We start from the raw sequence: 6,898 nt of genomic DNA on the forward strand, positions 1-6,898 counted from the left end.
GGTGAGTGTCATTGTGTGTGTGGTGAGTGTCTGTGTGTGTGTAGGTGAGTGTCTGTGTGTGTAGGTGAGTGTCTGTGTGTAGGTGTGTGTCACTGTGTGTGTAGGTGAGTGTCTGTGTGTGTGTAGGTGTGTGTCCACTGTGTGTAGGTGTGTGTCACTGTGTGTGTGGTGAGTGTCTGTGTTGTGTAGGTGTGTGTCTGTGGTGTGTAGGTGTGTGTCACTGTGTGTGGTGAGTGTCTGTGTGTGTGTAGGTGTGTCTGTGTGTGTATGTGTGGTCACTGTGTGTGTAGGTGTGTCTGTGTGTAGGTGTGTGTCACTGTGTGTGTAGGTGAGTGTCTGTGTGTGTGTAGGTGTGTCACTGTGTGTAGGTGTGTGTCACTGTGTGTGTGGTGAGTGTCGTGTGTGTGTAGGTGTGTGTCACTGTGTGTGTAGGTGAGTGTCTGTGTGTGTGTAGGTGAGTGTCTGTGTGTGTGTAGGTGTGTGCCACTGTGTGTGTGGTGAGTGTCTGTGTGTGTGTAGGGTGTGTCACTGTGTGTGTAGGTGAGTGTCTGTGTGTGTAGGTCAGTGTCTGTGTGTGTAGGTGTGTGTCACTGTGTGTGTAGGTGAGTGTCTGTGTGTGTGTAGTGTGCCACTGTGTGTGTGGTGAGTGTCTGTGTGTGTGTAGGTGTGTGTCACTGTGTGTGTAGGTGAGTGTCTGTGTGTGTGTAGGTGTGTGTCACTGTGTGTGTAGGTGAGTGTCTGTGTGTGTGTAGGTGTGTGTCACTGTTGTGTGTGGTGAGTGTCTGTGTGTGTGTAGGTGTGTGTCACTGTGTGTGTAGGTGAGTGTCTGTGTGTAGGTGTGTGTCACTGTGTATGTGGTGAGTGTCTCTGTGTGTGTAGGTGTGTGTCACTGTGTGTGTGGTGAGTGTCTGCGTGTGTAGGTGTGTGTCACTGTGTGTGTGGTGAGTGTCTGTGTGTGTGTAGGTGTGTGTCACTGTGTGTGTGGTGAGTGTGTGTGTGTAGGTGTGTGTCACTGTGTGTGTGGTGAGTGTCTGTGTGTGTAGGTGTGTGTCACTGTGTGTGGTGAGTGTCTGTGTGTGTAGCTGAGTGTCACTGTGTGTGTAGCTGAGTGTCACTGTGTGTGTAGCTGAGTGTTTCTGTGTGTGTAGCTGAGTGTCACTGTGTGTGTAGCTGAGTGTCACTGTGTGTGTCACTGTGTGTGTGTAGCTGTGTGTGTGTAGCTGAATATCACTGTGTGTGTGTAGCTGAGTGTCACTGTGTGTAGCTGAGTGTCACTGTGTGTAGCTGAGTGTCACTGTGTGTAGCTGAGTGTCACTGTGTGTAGCTGAGTGTCACTGTGTGTAGCTGAGTGTCACTGTGTGTGTGTAGCTGAGTGTCACTGTGTGTAGCTGAGTGTCACTGTGTGTAGCTGTGTGTGTGTAGCTGAGTGTCACTGTGTGTAGCTGAGTGTCACTGTGTGTAGCTGTGTGTGTGTAGGTGAGTGTCACTGTGTGTGTAGCTGAGTGTCACTGTGTATAGCTGAGTGTCACTGTGTGTAGCCGAGTGTCACTGTGTGTAGCTGTGTGTGTGTAGCTGAGTGTCACTGTGTGTAGCTGAGTGTCACTGTGTGTAGCTGAGTGTCACTGTGTGTAGCTGTGTGTGTGTAGCTGAGTGTCACTGTGTATAGCTGAGTGTCACTGTGTGTAGCCGAGTGTCACTGTGTGTAGGTGTGTGTGTGTAGCTGAGTGTCACTGTGTGTAGCTGTGTGTGTGTAGCTGAGTGTCACTGTGTGTAGGTGTGTGTGTGTAGCTGAGTGTCACTGTGTGTAGCTGAGTGTCACTGTGTGTAGCTGAGTGTCACTGTGTGTAGCTGTGTGTGTGTAGCTGAGTGTCACTGTGTATAGCTGAGTGTCACTGTGTGTAGCCGAGTGTCACTGTGTGTAGGTGTGTGTGTGTAGCTGAGTGTCACTGTGTGTAGCTGTGTGTGTGTAGCTGAGTGTCACTGTGTGTAGGCGTGTGTGTGTAGCTGAGTGTCACTGTGTGTAGCTGAGTGTCACTGTGTGTGTAGCTGCTGCTGCGTGTGACGAGGTGGTCTGGCTCGACTCGTCACAGCGGCACTGTGACACTCCGCGAGATGGCGCGCGCCAGCACCTCGGCCACGCGGCAGACGGCGCCATGTGGCGCGCGCGTCCACCGCTGGGCACCGCCGCACCGCCCCCTCCTCCGCATTGCTGCTGCTCTCACGGCGGCCTTCTTCGACTCGCGAGTGGGGTAAGAGAGAGAAGCCGGGCTCGTCGAGAAGCCGGGCTCGTCGCGCGGCGTTGTGACGGGGGGGGGGGGGGGGGCTGCGGTGGCGATGTCGGGTCAATGAGTGGCAACGCGTCGCTGTGAAGATCGTCGAGGGAGAAGTCTGCACGCTGCTGCTGCTGCTGCGTTCGCTCGCGCGGGTCACGGTGCCGCCGGGCGGCTCTCCGTCCACGCGCCCGTCCGTGCGTCCGTCTGCCTGCCCGATGGCCGCAGGGCGCTGTCCGCGGACACGATCTGCGGCAAGATTCCGGGACTGACGCCACAGCAGCGGGCGCTGTGCCGGAGCCACCCGGACGCGATGGTCGCGGTCGGCGAGGGCGCGCGCCTGGGAATCGGCGAGTGCCGGCACCAGTTCCGATTCAGCCGCTGGAATTGCTCGGCGCTGGGGGAGGAGACGGTGTTCGGCCAGGAGCTCCCAGGCGGTGAGCGCCCCGACTCGGCGTCAGTTCGGCAGAGGGGCGGACCCGCGGTGTGCGGTCACCCTGTGCGTCTCTCTCTGAATTCTAGAACTCGCAACGCGCCACGTTTCTTATTTATTTTAAAGTTTTTTCATTTCTCAATCATGGGCAGTCCTCTGCCTAGAACAGGAAAAAGAACAGGAGAAATCATGACCACAACCCGAGCCGGTGATCCTGTTGTAACAACCAGTGCCTGCACCACTCTCCCTGACAGCAGGTGCACCGAGTATGAAACACGAGAGACACATCCTGCACACAACCTTTGAGCGAACAAGTTTACCGTCGCCAGGGAAGAAACATGAATCCGCCTACCCTCGCAGCGGAGGCCGTCCTCAAACTCTGTGCCACACGGGGGTGGAGGCCACCACCATTTCTCATTTGCGGCGTCACTGCCCACCATCTCTGTCTCCACCTACACCACCCTTTCCAACGGCCGACATGCAGGTGCCCTTAATCACTCTCCCGCGCGCCGCCCACAGGGCCGCCTCCTTCACGGCGCTTACGACGGCCCACGCCTGAGCCCAGACCTCCCCCGCCCTCTGTCTGAACATCCCCCAAATTGTATTGGGCAATGTGGCCTTTACTGGACAAAAATGAGGCAGCAGAGGCCGACATAACTCCCACACCTCCCGAGCAAATGGGCACTGAGGGTGCGGGCCAATCTTCGGGAACACATGAACCGTCTTAATTCCGGCCTGTCCCAGGCCGCCAGCCAGGATAAATCCCGTTGCCTTTTCGTCAGGGCTGGCGATGTTACGTTTTTCTAAAGTAGTCGGTGCACGGCACCCCGTGCACCTGGCACCTCTGTACCAGCCTCCTGCTTAGACGTCTCCGCCAGGACGTCCCTGGGAATCCACGACGCGCGTGTCTGGGCCGGCTCACGCCTCACGACGTATTCGCTTGCCGCGGTGCACGACCACCCCTGAGGCCAAGCCGCGGGGGTGCCGCGCGGCAACGAAGCCGTCCCTGGCCACCGCAGGAGCCACGCCTGCCTGTGCCGTACGTAACGAGGCTTCCACCTGGAGTCCATTGGAGAAATACAGGTGCAGCGTGTCGCAGACCAGGATCGTGGCGAGGGTGCACGTGATATTCGGGGCGCCCCTCCCACCGTTCTCGACGATTTTATTATTATACATCGTTTTCCGTTCCACTCGGCCCATCGCGCCCCCCCCCCTCCCCAGATGAACCTGAAGAACATTCGCTGCAGTCTTTTCGCCATTTGCGCGCCCGGCGAGATCACGTAGGCCCGGTAGATAAGTGCCGGGAGGATTTCCACCCTCGGGACCAACATTCTACCTTCCATTGGAAGGCGCCTGTCCGCCCGGCCGGCCGGCCCGCCCCTCACCGCCCTCTCCCTTCCCATCCAATGCTTCGTCGCCGAGTCCTGCCAACAGAAGCTGACCCCTAGGATCTTGATCCCCTCTCCCAGCACCGTTTATACCGGTGGACGGCCCTCGAATAGCCTGGGGTCACTGAAGATCAGCATCTCACTCTTCCTCACATTTACGTTAGATCCCGAGGCCAAAAATAATCTATCCGCGAGTCCTAGGGCCTCCCATACCGAGGAGACATCCCCACAGGAAATGACGACATCGTCCATATACATGGCTATTTTTGCTGGCTCCCTACACCCCTTTAATCCGCTGATTTCCCCTGACCGCCTGGGCAAAGGGCTCCATTCACAATATGAATAACACCGGTGACATAGGGAGACACCCCTGTCGCACACCTGACCCAGTTGGTATCTCCTCAGAGAGGACTCCATGTATCAGCAGGCTGCCCGTGAGCTTATGATACAGCAGTTGCCTTATCCAGCCGATCAATTGTTTCCCCACCCCCATCACCGCGACCCCGCGTCTCCTCCCCCCACCTCCCACGCGTCCCTGCTCCACCACCCTGCTGCTCACACCGCCCCCCCCCCCCCCCCATGCGTGGGCTCCCCGACACGAGCAGGTAGCCGAGAAGCGGCCTTCGCGCACGCCGTGATGGCGGCGGCCGTGGCGTACGCCATCACGGCGGCGTGCGGCCGGGGCGACCGGAGCTGGTGCGGCTGCGACGGCGCCAAGCAGGGCGGCTTCTACGATGCACAGGGCGGCTGCTCGGCCGACCTCAGCCACAGCCTCGAGTTCTCGCGCCTCTTCGTGGACGCGCGCGAGGTCCAGCGGAGCGCGCGCACGCTCATGAACCTGCACAACAACGCCGCCGGGCGCAAGGTGCCAGCGATTTCCCCACACCAAGCACTCCTCCAGATCCAATTCAACGCAGGCGCTGAAAACAAAATCACCCCCCCCCTCCCCACTCTCTCCCCCCCCCCCCTTCCCACCCCCCATTATCCTACCTCTTCTCCTCGTCATTTTTCCGGCACAATGCTTATTTTTAGCTAAGGAAAGCTGTCTCGAGTGCAGGCCAATTAACTTCAAGGACAGTGCATATCATTATCATCATCAGAGTTGTTTCTTTTTGTTTGCATTTTGACTGCTTGTGTTGTGGTTCTTGTGGTTCTTGCAAACATGATGTCAGTTTTTGTACCAGTTGAAAGGGTTAAAACCTATCACTATATTTTGCCACTGGTAAAGGAGGTGTCTCATAGTGTAAATGGGGTTGTTGCTGGGCTCTGGTCCAATCACGCGGCCCGGGGTATTGGGGGGCGGAGCCTGGTCTGCGGGGCGTGTGGGAGGGGCCACCGTTCACCTCGGCTCCAATGGGAGGCGAGGTGAATGGGGGCGGAGCCAGCGGGGCATTATGGGAAGGCCGGATCTGACGATCCGGAAGGGGAGGAGTCAGGATCACATGAGGGGGAATGTATATTAGTGGGAGCCCGGAAGAGATCGGGGCAGTCGTGGAAGTTGAGAGGCTGAGCCACGTTGGGTGGTGAGAGAGAGATCCGCACCATCGGCCACGTGGCCGAAGGTCCTCAGCACGCCGTCGGCCAGCGGGGTGCGGAGTGCGGGAGAAGAGGAGCTAACGGAGGAGCGTGCGGGGCACGCGAGAGGAGACGACGCTGGTCCGTGGAGGAGACCAGCGGGGTGCGGAGAAGAACCTAAATAGAAGACAAGCGGAGACCAGCAGTGGCTGACGGAGTCTTTTATTACATGTTTGTGTGTTGCCATAAAGGCTCATATATTGGAAAACTCCAGCACAATTGCCGCTGATGTAATAAAATTATTAAAGTCAAAGTCTGTCTCTGTCTCTCTGTGTCTCTCTCTGTCTCTCTCTGTCTCTCTCTGTCTTTCTGTCTCCCCCCCCCCCCCCCACTTGTCCCCACCTACCTCCCCGATGCTCTCCTGCCCTCTCGTCTCTCTCTCCCCCCCCACGTGCCGCCAGGTGCTGGAGGAGAAGATGAAGCCGGTGTGTAAGTGCCACGGAGTGTTGGGCTCGTGCACCACCAGAACGTGCTGGGCCACGCTGCCCCAGTTCCGCGAGGTGGGCTCCGCGCTCAAGCGCAAGTACGACGAGGCGGTCCACGTGGAGCCGGTGCACGCCGGCCGCTACCGCCACCGCTACCCCGCCTTCCTCCAGGCGAGGCGCTCGCGCGGCCACCGCAAGCCGCTCCACACGGAGCTCGTGTTCACCGAGAGCTCGCCTAGCTACTGCGAGGAGGACCGGCTGACGGGCAGCGTGGGCACGCGCGGCCGCCCGTGCGACCGCACGTCGCCGCGCGCCGACGGCTGCGAGCTGCTGTGCTGCGGCCGCGGCTACGACACGCGCCGGTACACGCGCTCGTGGCATTGCAAGTGCGAGTTCCGCTGGTGCTGCTACGTGCGCTGCAAGCACGTGCAGCGAGGGGGCGGAGGAGTACACGTGCAAGTGACGGCGGCGGCGGCTTGCTGGGAAGCTGGGGCCCCGACTAATCCGCCGGCTCGATCGCTCGCCCCGTCGACTGTCGGCCGTGGCCCCCACGGGCCTCGCCCCTGGCAACAACAATCATGGCCGGACAAAATTGTCAGCGGATGTCGCTGCCTGATGGCGCGGCTGTCGTTCCGCACCTCCAGTTGCCCTCAACTCCCTCCCTCACTCCACCCCACTCACCACCCCACCCACCGCCACCCTGCGTGATTGCCGACGGGGTGGGGGGGGGCGCCAGGCGGATCCCTGCAAGAGTGAGATCTGCAATCGGCTCCCGAGCCTGGGACAAAGTAGCCACCGAGATCTCAG

The 6,898-nt window shown here is 58.9% G+C and overlaps 1 pseudogene; it reads left to right on the forward strand.

The window, feature by feature from the left end:
* The first annotated feature begins 1,951 nt into the window (after positions 1 to 1,951).
* Positions 1,952 to 6,554, forward strand: LOC133362050 (protein Wnt-7b-like; annotated as a pseudogene).
* The last annotated feature ends 344 nt before the right edge of the window (positions 6,555 to 6,898 follow it).

This window comes from Lethenteron reissneri, unplaced genomic scaffold (genome assembly GCF_015708825.2).
Source record: "Lethenteron reissneri isolate LAM-NWPU_2019-01 unplaced genomic scaffold, ASM1570882v1 scaffold_1350, whole genome shotgun sequence".
Taxonomy (NCBI): Eukaryota; Metazoa; Chordata; class Hyperoartia; order Petromyzontiformes; family Petromyzontidae; genus Lethenteron; species Lethenteron reissneri.